Below are 22,946 nucleotides of genomic sequence, written 5' to 3'. Positions count from 1 at the left end.
TGGGCTTGTAAAAGTGATACTTATATATAGTTGGACATCTGAAAACTACAAAAAAGAACAAGTAATAAAAAGTGCTTATAATCCCTCTGCCCAGAGATGATAAATTTTGAGATTTGGGCGTATTTCTTACTTTAATTGCCTATCATTTTACAAGGTTTCACGTACATTCTTTAGAGCAATCATGGTTTCCAAAACCTCCCTTGTCAGCTCTCAAATTTATATCAAGAGACCAATACATTTTCCTTCGCTGAAGTGGATCGAGGAGTTGAAGCATCACGAGTGAGAGGAAAGAGAGAAGATAGAGCTCAGAATCTGTTCAGTTATGAACTTATTACAGCCAGGAATTAAATGGCCCCCTTCAAAGTCATTCTCAGAAGTCTCTTCTCCCATGACCTCATTCTTATCTGATTCTTATCTTAAAGAAGAGAAGAATTATGAGAGGTAAATATTAATACTATTGTCAGAGTCAGCACAATTCCTTTTTGTCTTGCATTTGGATAAAATGCCACCTCCCATTTTATTTTGTGGTACCAGGCTAGCCCCTCATTACTTTCCCTGATTCCGAGCCCTCTTGGTATCCTCTCATTGCCACTCAAATCTTCTCCTACCCTAGTGATTACTTATGTCAGCCTTCGGCAGCCCAGGAGACATGAAATAATACAGACTGATGCTTGTCAAAAGAATAATTGAATACAAAATCTTCTCAAGAGGGAGACTAAATTATGGAAAAAACTACAGATTTTTTTTAAAAGATTTTATTTGTTTATTTGACAGAGAGAGAGAACACAAGCAGGGGGAGCAGCAGGCAGAGGGAGAAGCAGGCTCTCCACTGAGCAGGGACCCCGATGTGGGGCTCGATCCCAGGACCTTGGGATTACGACCCGAGCTGAAGGCAGCTGCTTAACCGACTGAGCCACCCAGGTGCCCCAAGAAAAATCTACAGATTTTTAAAAGTGTAACTCTAACATAGTTAAACACACAGTAAAATGTCATCTATGAGATCCTGCTAAAACTATCTGAATAAACAGAGCAATGTGTATTTGGTATAATTATAGTTATATGTAAATAAAAGGTATATCAATGGAATCCATGTTTTATAGGATCTATGTTTTTAAGAGGAATTCAAAAACAAGCTGTCTAAGCAATATCATGGTAAATTTTACCATATTAAGCAAACTCATCTTGGTTGTCTTTACTTTTAAACTTGAATAGTCACCCAGTGATTTGTTGTTAGTGAGTTTCCCATCATTTGAAAAATTGGAGCACTGAATGAATTTTCAACTGCCAATGGGCATAGATGTCAAAAACTGCCAATTGGATCATGACTAATATTCAATAGTCTGCCAAAAAACAGAAAAATATGAACCAATATTTTGTAATTGGTTGTAATTTGTAAAAAAAAAAAAATATGAGTGTTTTTTATATATATATATATTTTATATATATATAAATACATATTTTTTATATTTATATTTGAGTATTTTTTATAAAAGTTTGGTATAAGAATGTCTTATTTTAAGAACTCAATTTAATAGTAGATGATAGTGATTCTTTGATGTTTTTATCTTACAATATAAATAAATCAAAAGTTGCCAATCTTATGTCAGTCTCTCATTTTTATTTCATTCTTGAGAAAATTTACTGGTCTATAAATCCCAAAGTCTGGGAACCACTAGACTATCTGACTTCTATAATTCCTCTGAATTCTCACAGGATACCATTGCATATATCTAGATATTAAATGTAATAAGGATATAACTTTAATTTTTCTGTAAAACCCTACACTATTAAAGCAGTCTTAACATTCCTTACAAGTTGTTTGCTAAATGGCCAACAGGGGATATATGAAAGGTGCTCAACATCACTAATTATCAGGGAAATGTAAATTAAAACCACAATGAGATATCACTCAGACCTGTTAGGATGGCTTTCATCAAAATGATAAGAGAGAAGTGCTGACAAGGATGTGGAGAACAGGGAACCCTTCTGCTATCAGTGGAATATACACTGGTACATTATTTCCATTATGGAAAACAGTACAGAGGTGCCTCAAGAAATTAAAAATAGAACTACCATAAATCCTACTTCTGGGTATACATCCAAAAGAAATGCAATCACTATCTCTAAGAGATATCTCATTGAGCCTTTGGAAAAAAACTCACAGAGCTTATAAGGAATGGGGCTTGGTTCAACAGATGACTTCCTTTAACTGCACCTCTACTTTGGGCTCCTCAAAACCAGAGGGTTGGCAGTAATGCCATGTGGAAGTTTTCCCATTTCTCAGTGACCAGATTGTGAATACTTCCAAATGGATTTTCTATTATTATATTAATGTTACTGTGGTTCCTTGTTTTGAAATAAAAATTCTGAATGTACATATGAAAAAGATTTTCATTGCAGCATTATTCTCAGTAGCTGAGATACAAAACAACCTAGTTGTACATCAATGGATGAATGGATATAGATGTCACCCACACACAACACACACACGGAATATTATTCAGCCAGGAGGAAGAAAGAAATCCTGCCATTTGCAACAACATGGATGTACCTAAAGGACATTATGCTAAGTGAAATAAGTCAGATAGGGAAAGATACATACTGTATGATCTCACTTATATGTGGAATCTAAAAATTAAAAAAAGTCAAGCTCATAGAAACAGAGAATAGAATGGTAGTTACCAGGGGTTGGGGTGCGGGCGAAATATGCTGGTCAAAGAGTACAAGTCTTTAGTTATAAGATGACTAAATTCTGGGGATCTAATGTACAGCTTGATACTGTGATGTATGATATTAATGGTAATGATAACTGGGTTGTATACTTGAAATTTGTTAGGAGAGTAAATCTTAAGCATTCTTACCACAGATACATAAAAGGTAACTGTGTGAGGTGATGGATACATAAATTAACATGATTGTGATAACCATTTCACAAAGTATATGTATATCAAATCATCACATTGTATACTTTAAATACATGTGACAATTTTATTTGTCAATTATACCTCAATAAAGCTGGAAAAATAACGCTGTTTGCTTTCATAGGTAGTCAAAATTTTTATCCTGCAATCTGTTTTATCCCACTAATTTGTTTAAGAGACTAACTGGATTAAAATTGGCTTTTTAACTAGTTTGATGACTTTTTTTAACTTCAGAGACCACATCTCTGAAAAGTAATGCATCCACTGATATAGCAGACTGCAAAATACATTATTTTATTTAATCTTATGCTATGAGCTGAGCATTATCACATTTTAGAAGACAGGGCTTAGAAAGGTTAAATAATTTCTGAAGTTCACTGTGGCTTCCCCCAGATGATTCTCATGCTTCTGTCTCACACATATAAGATTCTACTAATTTAAACATTTTTTTATCCATTCCATTGTGCTTAATTTTTACATAGTGGATTCAAATTATAATACAGAGGAATTATGTCAATGTTTCATGATATACTCATTACAATTATCTTTTGTTTCTATTTATACATTGTTTTTGTTTGTTTTTGAGTACTCTTTGAATACAAAATTGGGCTTTCCCTTGTGGCTCATTTAGCAACAAAATATTTTCAGTAAAGTATATTTCAGGATAATTAAAATTATTATAATGCAATGCATCTTCTGACTCATAAGCAATATGAACTTAAAGAACTTACTCCTTTTCTTAATGGCTTTTGAATACCAAAACATTACAAAAACTACAATTGGGGCATGCATACATTTTAGCCCATTAACTTTGGTGTATTTTTATAGTCCAATAATCTAAATTAAGCTCTTTTCGTGTTGGTGAAATATAGTTTTTATTTTCTTTATGAAATGATCCATTCCTCCAACTGCATAATCATCTCTTCCATGAAGCCTGCTAAGGGCTTCTCTCCAACCTTGATACACTTTCCCACTCTTCCAACATCCATTCCTGCTACTCAACATCCAAAATACATCCCATATCAATCCTTTCCTTTCCATCTCCAACGCTACCATCCTGACATAAGAAATAATATCACTCACTCACATTAATGCACAGACTTCCTAGGTGGTCTCCCCCATTTCCAGGCAATTCTTCACACTGCACCTAGACTGATCTTATTGTGATGTGTGTATTGTGATCCCGTCCTTCCTCTGTTTAAATATCTACCATGGTTTCCCATTGTGCTCTTCACCATATTTAATGCCCTTCAATGGCTTCAAGCTTCCATGCAATAGCCTCTCTTACTACTTCCAACTCTTATGTTCTCCTCTTCTCCTTTCCCTCTGAACTCCAACCCACTGGACTTTTGGCTCCTCCACCCCGCCAAGCTCATTCCTGATTCAGCACCTTTCCTCATGCTGTTCCCTCTGTCTGGAAAGCTCTTCCTTTAGATCTTTATACTGGACTGGCTTTTTCTCATCATTCAGAGCTCAACTTCCTCAGAAAGGTCTTTTTAGAAACATCCCTACTTTATCCCTCTGTATAAAACTATGTTTTATTTTCTTAGAGTCTTTCCTTTATCACTGTCTGCAATTATTTTGCTTCTTGATCTATTTATTGGTTTCCTAATAGTTTCCCCTGCTTGGAGAATGAAAGCTCCATGAAAGCAGGGCCTTGTCTGCCTTATTCACCATTTTATCTTTCCCTAATGTCTAAAATAGTCAGCGAAATAAGTCAATCAGAGAAAGACATGTATCATATGACCTCACTGATATGAAGAATTCTTAATCTCAGGAAACAAACTGAGGGTTGCTGGAGTGGTCGGGGGTGGGAGGGATGGCGTGGCTGGGTGATAGACACTGGGGAGGGTATGTGCTATGGTGAGTGCTGTGAATTGTGTAAGACTTTTGAATCACAGACCTGTACCTCTGAAACAAATAATACATTATATGTTAAAAAAAAAAAAAAAAAAGAAGAAGAAGAAGAAGATAGCAGGAAGGGAAAAACGAAGGGGGGGAAATCAGAGGGGCAGACAAACCTTGAGAGACTATGGACTTTGAGAAACAAACTGAGGGTTCTGTGGGGGGGATGGGTTAGCTTGGTGATGGGTACTGAATGGAGAACTGGGTGTTATACGCAAACAATGAATCATGGAACACTATATCAAAAACTAATGATGTAGGGCGCCTGGGTGGCTCAGTTGTTAAGTGTCTGCCTTCGGCTCAGGTCATGGTCCCGGGGTCCTGGGATCGAGGTCTGCATCGGGCTCCCTGCTCCACGGGAGGCCTGCTTCTCCCTCTCCCACTCCCCCGGCTTGTGTTCCCTCTCTCGCTCTCTCTCTCTCTCTGTCAAATAAATAAATTAAAAAAATCTTAAAAAAAAAAACTAATGATGTAATGAATGGTGATTAACATAACATAATAAAAAATTAAAAAAAAAATAGTCAGAGCCTTATGACTGTCATGGGCCAGAGGCATTTTTGCCTTCCTAGGCTTCTTTTCTCCACAAAAAAATATAAACATCGGAGGTAAAAGACCTGGACTCCAAAAACTATAAAATATTGATGAAAGAAACTGAAGACAACACAAACAAATGGAAAGATATTCCATGCTCATGGGTTGGAAGAACAAATATTGTTAAAATGTCCATACTACCCAAAGCAATCTACACATTCACTGCAATCCCTATTAAAATACCAGCAACATATTTCACAAAATTAGAACAAATAATCCTAACATTCATATAGAATGACAGAAGACCCCAGATAGCCAAAGTAATCTTCAAAGAGAACAAAGCTGAAGGTATCACAATCCCAGATTTAAAGATATCCTACAAAGCCATAGTAATCAAAACTATATGTCACTGGCACAAATATAGACACATAGGTCAAGGAAACAGGATAGACAGTCTAGAAATAAACTCACACTTATATGGTCAATTAGTCTATGACATAGGATGTGATAATAGACAATTGGGAAAAGGCAGTCTCTTCAACAATTGGTGTTGGCAAAACTGGACAGCTACAAGTAAAAGAATGAAACTGGACCACTTTCTTATACCACATGCAAAAATAAACTCAAAATGGATTAAAGATTTAGATGTGAGACCTGTAAACATAAAAGTCCTAGAAGAAAACACGGGCAGTAATTTCTTTGACATCAGCTACAGAAACATTTTTCTAGCTCTGTCTCCTCAGGAAAGGGAAACAAAAACAAAATTGAACTATTGGAACTTCACCAAAATACAAAGCTTATGCACAGCAAAGGAAACCATAAACAAAACAAAGAGGTGACCTACTGAGTGGGAGAAGATATTTGCAAATGATCTATGTGATAAGGGATTAATATTAAAAAAATATAAAGAACTTATACAACTCAACACCAAAAAACCAAGGAATTCAATTCAAAATGGGCAGAAACCATGAACAGACATTTTTCCAAAGAAGACATACAGGTGGCCAATAGACACATGAAAAGATGCTCAGCTTCACTAATCATCAGGGAGAAATGCAAATTAAAACCACAGTGAGATATCACCTTATAGATGTCAGAATAGCTAGTATCAAAAAGACAAAAAATAACAAGTGTTAGAGAGGATGTGGAGAAAAAGGAACCCTTGTGTCCTATTAGTACAAATGCAAATTGGTGCAGCCACTGTGGCAAACATTATGGATGTTCCTCAAAAAAGAAAAATAGAAACTCCATATGATAGAGTAATTCCATTACTGGGTATTTACCTAAAGAAAATGAAAACACTAATTCAAAAAATATATGCAACCCTGTGTTTATTGCAGTATTATTTACCATAATCCTTCAAGATACAGAAGCAACCCAAGTAAGTGTTCACTGATAGAAGAATGGATAAAAGCTGTGGTGTGTATATATCCAATGGAATATTACTCCACCCTAAAAAAGAATAAAATCTTGCCATTTGCAACAATGTGTATGATCCTAGAGGGTACAATGCTAAGTGAAATATGTCAGCCAGAGAAAGACAAATACCATATGATTTCACTCACATGTGGAATTTAAGAAGCAAATCAACGAAAAAAGAGACAAACAAACAAAAAGACTCTTAAATACAGGGAACAAACAGGTGGTTGCCAGAGAGGAGGTGTGTGTGGGGGATGGGTAAATAGATAAAGGGAATTAACAATACACTTATCTTGATGAGCAATGAGAAGTTAATATAGAGTTGTAGAATCATTATATTGTACACCTGAAACTTATATTACAATGTATGTTAATTATATTTGAATAAAAAATAAAAATTTGAAACAAAAAGAATTAAATTGGCATGAGACAGATTAACAGGAGAAAAAAAAACTTAGTTATGTACATGCGAGGAGTCCCCATTAACATGAGAGATTCCAAAGATAATCAGGCAAAATAAGATATATATGCCATCCTAAACTAAGGTGAAGAGGGTAGAGGCCTGGGACTTCAAAGGAAAGTAAAGCAATTCACAAAAAGATGAAAAAGAGTAAATGTTTGGTAAACAAATGTTTGCCGGATCTTGCCTCTATGGGACATAGAGAGGACTTTAATCAAACAGATCTTGCTAGGTTCCTCTACCATGTTCATATTCTATGATATTCATATTATATGATAGGTATCTATGGTGATGGCTCCCTTCCTGGAACAGGTCCTCTTATTCCTGTAGGCAATTAGTGAGAAGGAAAAAAGAAAAACTTCCCAAGCCTTCTGCTTCTTAAAAATAATCAGCCTAAAATAATCCACATGCCAAAGAGATACATTTTGGGATGGCAAATAAAAAAATATTAAAAATTATATTTTATGGTTGTATTGGTATAAAGACTAATATATTAATATCATGTATGAAAACTTTTCTTGGGGGCGCCTGGGTGGCTCAGTTGTTAAGTGTCTGCCTTCGGCTCAGGTCATGATCCCAGAGTTCTGGGATCCAGCCCCGCATTGGGCTGCCTGCTCAGTGGGAAGAATGCTTTTCCCTCTCCCACTCCCCCTGCTTGTGTTCCCTCTCTCGCTGTGTCTCTCTCTGTCAAATAAATAAATAAAATCTTAAAAAGACAACAAAAAAAACTTTTCTTGGAACTAAATTTTTTTTTTTTTTTTTTCCTGATTGGAAAGAAATTAAAATTTGTTTCTGAGCCCCGGGCACTATATCTCCTAATGGAGAAGTCACCCTGAGAACAGTGTCCAGGGCATGATAGCTGTTCAACTGTTGAATGGAGTAAATGGATGGCATGGAATCTAGGATAGTTGGGTCCTGCCTCACTTCCACTTAACTGGTTAATAATCATCATAAGTCCTGTATTTATAAACCAAGAGGGTAAAATCTGTTGCATTTCCTTCTGTTTTCTCAACTCCTCTGAAATTCAATGACAGTTATGGTCTGTGCCATATCATTTTGCCTTTTATTACACACATCTAATATCTTTTATTGCTTTTGTGATTGTTTGAAGTGTTAGTCTTATCTCTGTGACTAGATTATAGAGTCCTTCAGGACTGGGATTTTATTGTATTCTTCCTTATAATGTTCCCAGAGTCTATGGCACAGGGTATGTGATTAATTTTTCCTGGTTATTTGTCTGATTGCACCTTTAGGTCATTAAATACATAAAAAGTACAGAAAAAGATAAACTTTAGTCCATAACATAGTTGAGCACTGGATCAAGAGAGAAATGGCTTGAAAGGAGGTAGCAGGTATTCTGAAGCAGGGCTTCTCAGTCTTTTTCAAGTCAGGTCCTGGCACCATAGGAAATGGCCCCATTTGCACAGCACTTGGCTAAAGGAATGAGGCTGCTTGAAGCCAGAGGTGACTCAGAACCCACCACCCATGTGGGAGATGAATGTCTCCATATTTATGCTGTTGGGGAGGAAAAATTTTCCCCTCTACCTTCTAGATTCTTGGCTGAGACCCCTCTATAATGAAAGATAGATTAATAGGAGAAAAAACAAACAGAAGTTTAATAACATATATACCTCCTGTATGCATGGGAGAGACCCAGAAAAAAAACTGAGTAACTCTTAAATGGCCCAAGTTACTACCTCCAATACCATCTCTAACTAAAGACAAAAGAAGTTGACATGAGGGGTGGGGAGTCAGTTATCAGGCAAAGCACAGTTAAGAAGGATTAAGTAGTTATGCAAATTTAAGTCAGCTGCTTTCTCCATGATAAGACTTTCTATAAATGTCGTCATTCTTCTTTTCCTGGTCCAGAGAGGGGGACACCCCTAGAAATGGAGATTTTCCCTATAAGTGTTGATGTCTCTTATGAAAGGGTAACTTCTGTTGTTTCTTAAAAATAATCAGCCTAAGATAAGCCTTAAAACAAAGAGGCATACCTTGGAGTAGCAAATTCTGCTCCCTGAAATGGCATAACTGCTGGAAAGCCTTCTCTGAGATCTGTTGTAATTGCTGATGTAGAATTATTAACTAATCTCCAGAGATATACTAGATATGTCTCCCATTGGCTGGTGAGAGACATTTGCTAAATCGTTAGGAATTTTGCCAGACCATCGTTAAATAGAGCCATTGTTAAAAATTAAATTACATAAAATTATAAATAAATTATATTAAAAATGAAAGTAATAAATTCTCAACACCTCACATTTTACCACTTTACTACTGTACATTTCTTTCTTTTTTTTTTAAGTAGGTTCCATGCCCAGCGTGGAACCCAGTGTGGGGCTTGAACTCACGACCCTGAGATTGAGACCTGAGCTAAAATCAAGAGTTGAACACTTAACCAACTGAGCACCCACGCACCCCAATTTCTTATATTTTATTGTTAACTATGTTTTTGAAGTTATTTATGCCTATTATATGTGTATGATGGAAACAATATAATGGTGTGCTACTACTCAGGCCCTCCCAACTCTGTGCTCAGTAATACCAAATTGGTAGCTTGAAATTCACCATGATGAAAGTATTTACTCCATGGAAATCAGAAAATGCTGAAAATCAGGGCTTTTTCTTTCTACAGAAAGAAAAGAGCTGTATGTTAAGTATCTATCACCACACTACTTTCCTTATCCCTCCTTACACTGAAGGGGTTCAGAACAAGTCTCCCCAAAATGTGGACCATTTTGAGCTGAAGGCAATCAAGACCCAGAGACTCAGGAATAACTTTTACCTCTCCTTTAAACTACCTAAAAGAATTTAGATGGACACCTGGCCCAGAAAGAAAGCTATTACCAAGAGATAACATTTTTATCTGAATGACCTATATGTATGGCAGGACAAAAATATAATTACCACACATCTGCTCTCCTTATCATCCTATGAATCATCCTCCTCCCTTTTCAAACCTCAGGTTCCCATCCCATTCCTTAGCTCAAGATGGCATATAAGCCTCAATTGCCCGGCTTGTCCTTGGGTCTCATATTCTTATGGGCCACCCATACATACATAATTAAATTTGTTTTGTCTTGTTAATGTTTTATGTTAATTTGATTATTAGACCAGCCAAAGAACCTAGATAGATAGAATTAAAATTTTTTCCTCCCCAATGCATGCACACATGTGCAGGTGCGCACACACACACACACACACACACACCCTATACCCACAGCAGGTCTAGACTGAGGACATTCTGAGGGGCTATGCAAATTGGTATTGAACAAGAAACATGAGTAAATATAGTAGGATCTATGACATTGGAGGGATCCTCTGGGCAAATGAGCAGAGGGGAAGAAAGCATCTTCAATTCAGCCTTCAATTTGGCTGTATTCCACTGCTGGCATATGTCTGATTCCTACCCCCAATTCTCTACACCTCCAACCAAAACTGTTGTATTGTTCTTAGGTCCTTGGAACCCTGTTTGGTGATTAATCTGGTGAACTAATTTGTGCTTAGTGGTTAACAGTGCTTCGATGTATTTTTTCTCCTAAATAATACATTTTCATGTCCATAAGACTCTTCCATGCTCTACCTCCTCCAAACCAGTGAGAAAAAGCCTATTTAACTTCATATAAACCATATTGTGTTTTGTCTACTGATTTCAAAATATCTAGAAGTTTTGAGATTTTGTCATAAGGTCAATAATAGAAAGGAGTGATTGCTTACTCAGTGAAATGGGGCAGTGAGGAGGGGCTATGAAGTAGTAGACCCACACGTGAGGATGGGTCTTGCTACTAGCTGCTCATCATGTGGGCAAGTTTAATACTTACCCTCTTTAGTTGTTATCTTTACCCTTATTTCATAGCTAAGAAAGCCAAGACTCCTAGAAATCAAGTGACTTGCTGAAGATTACAAGATGCTGATCCTAAACTACTACTGCATTGTAACAATTCACTTCATAACTTAGTGGCATAAAACAATCATGTTATTATGTTCCCAGATTATGTGGACTTGATATCTGAGAAAGATTCAGCTGGGCCATTCTGTCTTGGGGTCTCTTATGAGGCTGTGGTCAGATAGCAGCTATATTGCAACACTTAGGGGCTGGAGCAGCTGAAAGCTGGTCTCCCTTTCTCTCTCAAGATATACTGATATCAAGATATCTGTCTATAGCTCTTTCTTGGCTAGAACCATGGAAGGTGTGAAAGAGAAGAAAAAGAAGTTTCCTGCTTTGCCAGAAACCCTTAAGAAAAAGCAAAGGAATTTCGCAAAGTTGCAGATCAAGCATTAAGAGAAAGAAGTTTGCCCACAAGATGCTTCAAAAGGCAAGGAGGAAGCTTATTGATGAAAAAGCTAAGCATTACCACAAGGAAGGTGTACAGAACTGAGATTCAAATGACTAGGTTGGCAAGAAAAGTTGGCAACTTCTATGTACCTGTGGAACCCAGATTGGATTGGTCATCAGAATCAGGTATCAATGGTGTGAGCCCAAAGGTTTGAAAGGTGTTGCAGCTTCTTTGCCTTTGCCAGATCTTCAATAGCACCTTTGTTAAGCTCAACAAGACTTCAGTTAACATGCTAAGGATGGTGGAACCATATATATAGCATGGGTGGACCCAAACCTGAAACCAGTGAGTAAATTGATCTACAAGTGTGGTTATGGAAAAATCAACAAGAAGCAAATTACCTGACAGACGACACACTGATTGCTTGATCTCTTGGTAAATATGGCAGGGAGGAGGATCTGATTCAGATCTATACTGTTGGAAAACATTTCAAAGACGCAAACAACTTTTGATGGCCCTTCAAGTTATCTTCTCCAAGACGGGGAATGAAGAAGACGACCTCCCATTTTGTAGAAGGTGGAGATGCTAGCAACAGGGAAGATTAGATCAATAGGCTTATCAGAAGGATGAACTAAGGTATCTACCATGATTATTTTTGTAATCTGGTCAGTTAATAAATGACTACTTTCAAGTTGAAAAAAAAAAAGATATCTATTTATCTACCTACGTAAACTACTTACTTACCTATCTAGAGAGAGAGAGAGAGTCTCAGAGCTTCTCCATGTGAGCTAGTCTGGTCTTCCTCACAGTATGGCGGCCTCAGCACACTTGGATTGCTTACACAGTGATTCAGATTTTCGACACAAATGTCTTGCAAGCAAGGGGAGCTACATCACCTTTTCTGACCTAGCTTCTGAGTCACAGTGTACTTCTATCACATTCTTGGTTACAAGAAAGTCACAAATCCACCCATTTTCAACTAGAGGATAATTCAACTACACCTCTTGATGTGAGAATGGGAAGGTTCTAGAAGGACATGTGGGATGACAGGTACTGTTGTGGTCATCCTTGAAAATACCATCTGACATAGATGGTTATGTGACCAATCCAGAATTTTAAGCGTGGGCTGTTTTGTGTCAAGTTCTGCTCACCCTGCTGTACCATATACCATCCTCAAGGCTCCACATGTGTATTCAAGCAGTAATTATCCAAGAAAGCAGGCTTCCCAGGAAAGAGTAAATGAGGGGAAAAGAAGCGCATGGAAGGGCCACACAACACCTTGCCTGCTGGCTGGTGTCCCACGCCTCCAGGGTCCGCCAGCCATGCCCACACCCTGACTGCGCCCAGCTCCAAGCAGCAGCACCCATCATCCCTGCCTGCCAAGCACAGGTGGGGCGGGGAGCCCTTGGCCGCCACCCCACAGGGAACTGCAGTGCCTGGGGCAGATCCAGCACATTCTGCACTGAAGGTTCCAGAAGGATGAGCGCACTGGCACCAGCATGCTCTGGTTGTTTGGCATGCAGGTGCACTACAGCCTTTCCTCTGTTGACAACAACATGTGAATTCTGAAAGGGTGTTTTGGAGGAGTTGTTGTGGTTTATCAAGGGATCTAAAAACGCTAAGAAACTGTCTTCCAAGGGAGTGACAATCTGGAATGCCAATGCCTCCTGAGACTTCTTGGACAGTCTGGGATTCTCCAACAGAAGAAGGGGATTTAGGTCCAGTTTATGGCTCTCAGTGGAGAGGCATTTGGGGGCAGAATTCAAAGACAAAGATTCAGATTATTCAGGTCAAGGAGTAGACCAACCGCAAAAGGTGTTTGGCACAATTGAAACCAAACCCAAGGACAGAAGAATCATCCTGTATGGTTGGAATCCAAAAGCACTTCGTCTTCTGGCCCCACCTCTCTGCCATGCCCTTTGCCAGATCTCCGTGGTGACTGGTGAGCTGTCCTGCCAGCTGGACCGGAGGGCAGGAGACATGGGCTTGGCTGTCTCTTGCCCTCAATGGCCCTTCAACATGGCCCGCCTCGTGCTGCTCACCTATGTGATCGCACACATCACAGGCTGGAAGCCAGGCAACTTCGTACATACTTTGAAGATGCACATATTTACCTGAATCACATTGAATCTCTGAAAATGCAGCTTCAGCGAGAACCAAGGCCTTTCCTGAAGCTCAAAATCCTTCAAAAAGTTGAGACAATCCATGACTTCAAGGCTGAAGACTTTCAGATCCAAGGGTACAATCCTCGCCTGACTATTAAAATGGAAACGGCTGTTTCAAGTGCCTTTAAAGGAGGTTGTTCCAAGGAGATTCAGTCTTTAGGGGTTGGACCAAATGCCCAGGGAAAGCTCATTTATTCTAAAGGAAAAAGGAACTAGGTCCAAAATCTATTGGTGACCAGCAGGTATTGTTCATTAAATTTTAAGGATGTTGCCTCTGGCAAATATAACCTTGAGGGTTCTCTTAGTAACAAAAGGCCCCGAATTTGGTTAACTCACCAAGGACGTGTGAAAATGCTGAGATTGGGAATAAAGTCAGAGAGTGAAAATTTATATACTCTTAAAAATATGCACAGCATTTCAATCCCATATTTTTATGAAGGTCAGTGAATTTCTAGAATTGCATATAAACTACTCCCTTAAATTTGAGCAAGCTGAATAATACCAAATAGTCATAATAACATACAGTTGTGGTTATAAACATTTAAAGTTATATTTGCTTTACATATTGCTATAATAAAGGAGTGTTCTGTAAAAAAAAAAAAAGACTAAATGATTCACATGGGTTATTAGAATTAAATTTTAATTACTCTTCCCTAAAGAACTGGTAAAAACTTGATCTAATATGAAAAAGATTTTTGTTTGTTTGTTTCTTTTATGGATTTCCCTTCTGTGGGTCTTCACTTGTCTTACCTAAAGCTATTCTGTGCTGGGATCTGGTTTTCCTCATATTGATGATTTCATTGTTTGCAGAAACTTCTCGGTTTTTCCAATGCACTTGTTCAAGGTTCACCTTCAGTACTGCAAAGAAGGTATGTCTTCCCTGGAAAACACTTTGCAAAATACCTACCACTAGTATTTATTAATGAAGAATTGAACTTTTCTCTATTTGCTTGTCCATCCATTTTGGTTCCCTATGTCTGTATCTATGACACTTTTGTTCTTCCTCTTTACAAAGGGGAGGTTTTATGGTATGTGCCTTTAATGGGTAAAGTAACTTTCCTGTTGGAAACATAAACCGAACAAGAACCCTACTTAGCAAAAACTCAGATGTCATGTCACCTCCTGTTTATACCACCAACACCCTCCCAACACACATGCATCATGCACTGTAGCTAAATGGCAGTTTAATAACTTCTTGCCTAAAGATATTTGAGACACAGAAGGCTGGTACCTTGTCTTAAGAACATTTAGAATACCAAGTGAGGTACTGGAAGAGAAACTTAGATGTAGGAGCAAGGCACAAGAATATGAGTATGAGATTGGCCAGTTCCGGGAATAGAGACACTGCTAGGGAAGAGGAGGGGCCGCAATTCACAAAATGACATTGGAGTTCAAAGGTCACCCCGGTCTCATTCACAGTGAGTAGAACCTAATGCCTGTACCACGGAAACAGCACAGAAGGGGAAAAGAGATTAAGACTTTGAGACTAAGTACTTAGAACAAAACGAGCCAGGATTTTGAATCTCAGTTCCACCCCTATTTGCCTGGATCAGTCCATTTCTGTGGGCCATGTTTATCACTTAAAAAAAGGAGGTAAAAATAACTATAATTATTATAGTATAGAAAGCAATTTTGTATAATTGCTTCTAAGACTGCTGTGTCTGGCAGTAATTGGAACATAATCCACATTTCTTTCTTCTTTCTCCTCTACTCTTCCTCTGTCTTCTCTTAGGATGGATCTAAGAAGTGGGTTACAACTGAGCCTGTGGTGGGGGGATTAACAAGCTCTGCTATGAGACACTGGGCAGGCAGAAGGGGGCTGACATAGTCAGCTAATCCAGGAAGGTATGGGGAGGCACCGACAATGACAGCAGCTGAAAGTGGCAGGTGCACAGTACACAGACATTTTTTAACAGATATGATGGCAAAATTACATAAAGACATGTGCAAGGATGATCATTGTGGCAAGGATTATCATTGCGGCATTGATTTTAATACAGTACTTACAAACTGGAAACATTTTATATGTGTCTTAATAAGGGCCCTAGTTAAAAAATTATGATATATCCACATGATGATATGTATCCTTTAAGAAGAAGAAGGTCAAACTGTATGTGCTAATCGAAATACCTCCAAGATATGTTGTTAAATGAACAAGCAAGCTGCCAAGAGAATGTGGGTTAAGTTTGAGTGTTTGTGTGTATTGTGTGCTTATGTAAGAATATATATGATGGTATATGCATGGATAATTACCAGATAATGGGGGTGGATTTTGTGGAATGGAGTAGGAATGAAGGGTGTGCAGAGAGGAAGGTTTTTTACTTAAATTCCTTCAACCTATTGCTTGATTTTTTAAAAAAAATTTTAAGCATGTATTTCTTTTGCAATGAAAATAAAATAAATTAAAATGATCCTTAAAAGCTACTTAGCAGAGAGAGAGGGAACAAAAAAACAAACCCCATTTTATCAAGAGATGGTTAAGAAATTAAAATTCCCATGGGGCATTTTATGCTCACCATTTGCAACAGAGGGTCCCTAGGATATGTTCATGCTCAACACAGGCAGGATATAGGATAATGAAAATCATGTATATGACCTGAAGGAACCCACGGGTAGGATGTTTATAGAAAATGTCTGGAGGTTTGTTCATACTCATTTTAGTGGTTCAGTCCTGGTTGCTCATTAGAATCACCTGGGAAGTTTTAAGAATCTACCAAGACTTACTGGCAGAGATGCTGATTTAATTGGTCAAGGGAGGGGCCAAATGTATGTTTTAAAAGAACCCCAGGCCAATTCTTGTGTAGCCAGGGTAGAACACCATTCTTCTAACACTGGTTATTACTCTCAGGATAATCAATGTGCAATTCTTGATCATCTACTACCCACCAGGTTCTGTGCGAGGCATGAACTATAAAAACTGGAAGTGATTAAAAAACATTTAGGAATGGGCTAAGGAACTGAATAGACATTTTTCCAAGGAAGCCATACAGATGGCCAACAGACACATGAAAAGATGCTCAACATCACTACTCATCAGAGAAATGCAAATCCAACTACGATGAGCTATCCCCTCACATCTGTTAGAATGACTAGTTTCAAAAAGATAAGAGATACAGACCGAGTGCTTGCCAAGATATGGAGAAAAGAGATCCCTTGTGTACTGTTGGTGGGAATGTAAATTGGTACAGCCACTACAGAAAACATTTTGGAGGTTTCTCAAAAAAATAAAAATAGAACTACCATATGATCCAGCAGTTCCACTTTTGGGTATATATTCAAAGGAAATGAAATTATTATCTCAAATATGCACTCTCATGTTTATTTCCAGCATTATTAATAATAGCCAATATATGGAAACAACCTAAGTGTCTATCAATGGAAGAATGAATAAAGAAAGTATGGTATAAATATACAATGAAATATTATTCAGTGGTGATAAGGAAATCCTGCTATTTGTGACAACATAGATAGACCTTGACAGTATTATGCTAAGTAAAATAAGTCAAAGACAAATACTGCATGATCTCACTTACATATGGAATCTAAAAAAGCTTAATTCACAGAAGCAGAGAGTGGTTATCCAGGGGCTGAGGGGTGGGAAAAATGGAGAGATGTTGGTCAAAGAACATAAACTTCCAGTTATAAGATGATAAGCTCTGGAGATCTAATGTACAGTATGATGATTATAGTTAACAATATTGTATTACATACTTGAAAGTTGTTAAGAGAGTAAATCTTAAATGTTCTCACCACACACACACAAAAAATGGTAATTATGTGACATAATTGAAAGTGTTAGCTAATGCTATGGTGGTAATGATTTTGCCATATATGTGTATTAAACCAACTTGTTGCATACCTTAAACTTAACATGTTATATGTCAATCATATCTCAATAAAGCTGGATAAAAATCTATCAATTAATCAGTCAATCAATCTAAGGACCCCCCCCCCAATATTTAGGACAGGTGACAGGATATTTGGATTTGGCACATTTTAATGTTTCTGTAACTGTGCAATTTGTGGATGACAAGTGGAAAATAATTTAAAAATAAGGAGTGGTATACAAAATAATATGTTCTATTTTAATAGTAGATAACTGAAAAAAATAGGTTCAGTGGTATGTGTACCAATTTAAAAAGAAACTACCTTATATGTGATAATAAGTATCCCAAGAGCTTGCCTAGTACCTGAGCCATTTTACTCCAAGTGTGGTCCATGGGCCAGCAACATTATCACTGGGAGCTGGTTTGAAATGCTGAAGCTCCAGCTTCAAGCAAACCTACTAAATCAGAATCACCATCAAACAAAATCTCCAGGTGATTCATAGGCACACTTAAGTTGAGAAGCACTGTGTTATTTCTTAAAAGAATTTAAAATATTTTAGACCTCCTTGACCACATTCTATTTTACTGACATTAACCACAGATTTGGCTATCCTGCAATTGAATGGCTTGCTTTATGGAGAATCATAAATGGTGTACATCCCAACTACTTCTGTAACAACAATGATATTAATAGATTGACTTTTATTTTAGCAGCTACTATATCCTGGGCACAATAGAAACTTTATAAATATTATTTTCACAAAAACTCTAAAGAGGTAGGTATTATTTTTCCCCATTTATTGATGAGTCAATTGAGATTCAGAGAGATTAAAGTCTCACAGCTGATAAATGACAAAACTAAAATTTAAATTTAAAAACTGATTAAAAACTCAGTTGTTTCACTATACTTCACTGGTTTTTCAATGCTGATCATAATTGTGCTGCCATAGCAGAGTATTTTCTATACTTTCAAAAAATTATTAAAAAGTATTTTTAAATTATTTCAAAAATTATTTAAATAACCTCTAATTAATTTAAAGCTACAGGCATTGCAAGACTATAAAATAAAAAGGGGGGAAATTAGATCATTATCCATGAATTGGCCAATCATGTATTATATTTTATTTCACATACACACACACACACACACACACACGAGTTTTACTTTGCATAGTAATTTGATCTATCGGTGTATTCAGAAACCTTGCAGTGAAAATATTCAGGACCTGAAGTGCAGCCAAGAGAAACATTTTGTTCAAATTGCAATTAAACATTAATAAAAATAGGTTTGTATGAAAACAAGGATTGAGCTTTTCAATACAGAAAATGTGCAAATGTATATAGACTAGCTTCTAAGTGGATCTTATCTTTCCTGAAAAAATGCCAAAGTAGAAAATCAGTCTGAGATGAAAAAAGTCTTGTCATCATCATCATCATCATAAGAAGATGACATTTAATCCATTTCCTTACTTTGAAGACCGATTAAACTTCAGATGGAATTCAGTTAATAAATGCATATTAGCAAAATACATCCCCAAGGCATATCTCTCATAGTAACAAAGCTTCTCCCCACTGATCTGTGTTAGTTCCTACCTTGGACTTAGGACTTGAACAATTTTTGTAGCAAACAGGTGTTGTTCTGCCCAGGTAAAGTATGTCTTTTCTTATTGCTACTAAAAAAAGCAATGGAAGACTATTCACTGACCATAGAAGTTATATATTTTCATCATGGTTGAACCTATCTAGATATATATATGTCCAGTCATGCTGAAAATATTCAAAACAGGGAATTGTATCAAGGAGATGTGAAGAATTTAATTTAACATAAGGCCTCTAAATACTCTTAGACTATGCTTCTGTGGTTCATGGTCAATGTTGAAGAGTTGATTGGATTTGGCACTTGTGTTCAACCATTTGCCACATCTTTTAAGTTCTGTGTGTGGCTGAGAGGACAAATTAATTAAAAACTGAAGAATAAGAAAACATGTAAAAATAATAAATAGATCTATCTGACAAGGGAGGTTTTAAAAAAGGTTAAATGTGTGACAATTCCAACTGACTAGTAAAAGCATTACTCATCTAAGTGTATAAGCTGTCAAAATTTCATCCAATATCAACAATCCGAACCAAATAAACAGGGTAACTTAAATTTCAAATATCTGAGAAACACTTGTATTTCTGTTTAAAAAAGAAGGTGAGTTGGAGGAGCAAGATGGCGGAGGAGTAGGAGACCTGGATTTCATCTGGTCCCAGGAATTCAGCTAGCTAGGGATCAAACCATTCTGAACACTTACGAACTCAACAGGACACCAAAGAAAAGAATAGCAGCAACTCTCTGAACAGAGAAGCGACCACTTTCTGGAAGGTAGGACGTGCGGAGAAGTGAATCCGAGGCGATATTCAGGAAGATAAATGGCAGGGGTGGGGGCCTCCCTCAGCCACTACAGGAAAGTGATAGAGCAGTGGAGCACAAAATCATAACTTTTAGAAGTCTGCTCCACTGAGGGACATCGCTCCAGTGGCTAAGTGGGGGGTGGAACCCTCGCTGGGACTGTGTGGTCTCAGGACCCTCAGGGTCACAGAAAGACCGGGGGTGCCTGAGTGCGGCCGAGCTCCCAGGTATCGGAGCGGGGAAGCTGGCTGCAGAGACAGAGCTGAGGAGTGGGCCCTCAGCTCGGGGTTGCCATAAACCGTGATCCACAGCACAGTTGGGCCACTGCTTCTCCAGCAGGGACCCAACAAGCGGCAGATCCAGGGAGACTCCCCGTCCTCCCCCAGGAGGAGCGGCGCAGGAGTGCACCGCAGGGATCTGCTGGGTTTGGAGACTCCACATGGGGTCGTGTGCCAGAGATAGAAATGCTCCGTCACAGGCCGGGTGAGCACGGGGTGCAGCCAGAGACCAGGGAGATGGGAGTGATTGACTGCTTTTCTCTGGGGGCTCACTGAGGAGTGGGGCCCCAAGTTCTCGGCTCCTCCAGGGTGGAGATTGGGAGGCCGCCATTTTCACTCTCGTCCTCCAAAGCTGTACCGAAAGCTTGCAGGGAACAAAAGCTCCTGAGAGCAAACCCGAGCAGATTACTTAGCCCGGACTGGCAAGGGTGGGGCAATTCCTCCTCCAGCAAAGACATTTGGGAACCATGGCGACAGGCCCCTCCCCCAGAAGATCAGCAAGAACAGCCAGCCAAGGCCAAGTTTACCGATCAAGGAGAACGGCAGAACTCCAGCGCTAGGGGAATACAGCACATAGAATTCATGGCTTTTTTACCATGATTCTTTAGACTTTCAAAGTTAATTTTTTTAGTTTTCTTTTTTTTTTTGAATTTTTCTTTTTCCCTTTTTCAACCAACATCTTATCAATCTCTTTTGTAAAAAAAGCTTTTTTATTTTTCATTTTTAGAGTCATATTCTATCCCTTCATGGTAGTTAACCTTATTTTTGGTATACAGTTTCTTCTAACAGACCAAAATATACCCTAAATCGCTAGTGTATGGCTTTGTTCTAGTCTCCTGCCTGATCACATTCTCTCCCCCTTTTTTTTAAATCCTTTTCTTTCTTTTATCAACCAACTTATCTTATCAATTCCTTTTATAAAATCTTTTATAATTTTCATCTTTATAGTCATATTCCATCCCTTCATCGTATTGACCCTTATTTTTGTACATATATAAGTTTTACTTTCTTTAAAATTTTGGGAGGCACTTTCTTCTAACAGACCAAAATACGCCCAAAATCTAGTGTGTGGCACTGGTCTATGCACCAGCCTGATCATACTTGATCATATTCTGTTTGTTTATCTTTTCTTTTTCTTTTCTTTTCTTTTTTAATTTTTCTTTCTTTCCCTTTCTTTTCCTCCAGTTTCAGGTCTCTTCTGATTTGTTTAGTGTATATTTTTCTGGGGTTGTTGTTACCCTGTTAGCATTTTGTTCTCATTCATCTAGTCTCATCTGGACAAAATGACAAGGCGGAAAAACTCCCCTCAAAAAAAGAACAAGAGGCAGTACTGACTGCCAGGGACCTAATCAATACAGACATTAAGATGTCAGAACTAGAGTTCAGAATGACGATTTTAAAGATACTAGCTGGGCTTGAAAAAAGCATGGAAGATATTAGAGAAACCCTTTCTGGAGAAATAAAAGAACTACAATCTAATCAAGTCGAAATCAAAAGGCTATTAATGAGGTGCAATAAAAAATGGAGGCTCTAACTGCTAGGATAAATGAGGCAGAAGAGAGAATCAGTGATATAGAAGACCAAATGATGGAAAATAAAGAAGCTGAGAAAAAGAGAGATAAACAACTACTGGATCATGAGGACAGAATTTGAGAGATAAGTGATACCATAAGATGAAACAATATTAGAATAATTGGGATCCCAGAAGAAGAAGAAAGAGAGAGAGGGGCAGAAGGTATAATGGAGCAAATTATAGCAGAGAACTTCCCTAATTTGGGGAAGGAAACAGGCATCAAAATCCAAGAGACAGAGAAACCCCCTCAAAATCAATAAAAATAGGTCAACACCCTGACATCTAATAGAAAACTTACAAGTCTCAGAGACAAAGAGAAAATCCTGAAAGCAGCTCGGGACAAGAGATCTGTAACCTACGGTGGTAGAAACATTAGATTGGCAACAGACCTATCCACAGAGACCTGGCAGGTCAGAAAGGACTGGTATGACATATTCAGAGCACTAAATAAGAAAAATATGCAGCCAAGAACACTATATCCAGCTAGGCTGTCATTGAAAATAGAAGGAGAGATAAAAAGCTTCCAGCACAAACAAAAACTACAGGAATTTGCAGACATGAAACCAGCCCTACAAGAAATATTGAAAGGGGTCCTCTAAGCAAAGAGAGAGCCTAAAAGTAACAGAGACCAGAAAGGAACAGAGACAATATACAGTAACAGTCACCTTACAGGCAATACAATGGCACTAAATTCATATCTTTCAATAGTTACCCTGAATGTAAATGGGCTAAACGCCCCAATCAAAAGACACAGGGTATCAGACTGGATAAAAAAAAACAAGACCCATCAATATGCTTCCTGCAAGAGATGCATTTTAGACCCAAAGACACCTCCAGGTTTAAAGTGAGGGGGTGGAAAACAATTTACCATGCTAATGGACATCAAAAGAAAGCTGGGATGGCAATCCTTATATCAGACAAATTAGATTTTAAACCGAAATCTATAATAAGAGATGAGGAAGGACACTACACCATACTTAAAGGGTCTATCCAACAAGAAGATCTAACAATTGTAAATATCTATGCCCCTAACACGGGAGCGGCCAATTATATAAGCCAATTAATAACAAAAGCAAAGAAACACATCGACAACAATACAATAATAGTGGGGGACTTTAACATCCCCCTCACTGAAATGGACAGATCATCTAAGCAAAAGATCAACAAGGAAATAAACACTTTAAATGACACACTGGAC

At 37.9% G+C, this 22,946-nt stretch overlaps 2 pseudogenes; both read left to right on the top strand.

Moving 5' to 3' along the window:
* Window positions 1-11,419: 11,419 nt before the first annotated feature.
* On the top strand, window positions 11,420-12,148 carry LOC116630541 (annotated as a pseudogene).
* A 175-nt stretch (window positions 12,149-12,323) lies between these two features.
* LOC116630909 lies at window positions 12,324-13,894 on the top strand (annotated as a pseudogene).
* The last annotated feature ends 9,052 nt before the right edge of the window (window positions 13,895-22,946 follow it).

This window comes from Phoca vitulina, unplaced genomic scaffold (assembly GCF_004348235.1).
Source record: "Phoca vitulina isolate PV1807 unplaced genomic scaffold, GSC_HSeal_1.0 scaffold4, whole genome shotgun sequence".
NCBI classification, from domain to species: Eukaryota; Metazoa; Chordata; class Mammalia; order Carnivora; family Phocidae; genus Phoca; species Phoca vitulina.
This window is presented reverse-complemented; position numbering and strand designations above follow the sequence as displayed.